The sequence below is a fragment of the Pseudophryne corroboree genome, chromosome 5, assembly GCF_028390025.1.
Source record: "Pseudophryne corroboree isolate aPseCor3 chromosome 5, aPseCor3.hap2, whole genome shotgun sequence".
Lineage (NCBI taxonomy): Eukaryota > Metazoa > Chordata > Amphibia > Anura > Myobatrachidae > Pseudophryne > Pseudophryne corroboree.
Window position 1 is genome coordinate 754,518,582 of NC_086448.1, and position 1,257 is coordinate 754,519,838.

Genomic DNA, 1,257 nt, shown 5'->3' on the forward strand with positions numbered 1-1,257 from the left:
TTCATACAGTACATAATTATAATAATATCAAGCACCAGACATCATGATGATTTAGAATTGTATATAATGAAGTAATGTCATGTATGTGTATTATTTGAACGAAACCAGATAGACCGGCCATGTTTACTATTAAAGCAACCAGATTAATGTGTAGATTAATTTGATACTTGTTATTAAGTTATAGGACATTGCAACAAATAGTTATGATTACATGTATGAAAGCTAAAAATCACTCTTATTAGGACAGTGTACAGGAAGCTCAGGCCAGCCCCTTTGGATGTCTTCAAGGCTGAACCTGATTAGCACATACAAAGAAACTAGTGACTCATCATGAATGAGAGAGAGTCCCCTCCCCCAAACGATAACACAGTGCTGATCACACAGGAAGGCAGTTTCTATTTTGGTCTCAGAGGAAGATGGAGTCCCAGCATTACTTTACAGAGAGAGAGAGTGATATGGAAAGACGAATTTATATAACTTAAGGATAATGGTATTGTATGCTGGCATGTAACTGTATGTTTTAACTGCTTACTGTGTGAGTGTAACCATGTAACTATAGGTATACTGTACTTTGTAATATATTGAATCCATATCCTTTTAATAACAAATATATACATCAATGAGCTTTGGAACTCAGATAATGTGTGGGTGTATTGTTTTCTCTTATGAGATGCAGTGTTTTGCGATGTACAGCGCACTTTTATCGTATATGGTAATAAGATGCGCCTGGCGTCTGCAATATATATTAGAGCGGGCATTTTAAATATTTGTGAGAAAGCAATTTGGCATTCACACAGGTAAGACGTGCAGCAGCAGGTGGTAGTACATCCTGGCAGTGTTTAATAAAAGTAATACCTTGATCCAATGTGGAGTGGTAATAGTCAAAATCTTTTGGCAGAAAGTAATGCAACAGCAGCCGCCATTCAGTCCTAGCAATGTTTAATGAGATATATATCTGCATCTGATGTAACTTTGCTGCAATAGGAGTGCAGTACTCACAATACTATTGGGAGAGTGTCTCATAAATTATTATAACTAACCAGGATAGGACATAATAATCAGTAACCAAAAGCTGTGTTACTGTGTTAATGAGCATCTTCATCAAGGAGCACCCGATGCTCCTGGGTTATCGTTATACAAAGGGCCCTCTGATGAAGCAATTCAGACTAAACATGTAAAGGGAGACAGCATGGGAATATGAGTAGATATAAACAGACATATTCTCAGGTGAGAAATAATGAACTCTATCATTTAGAT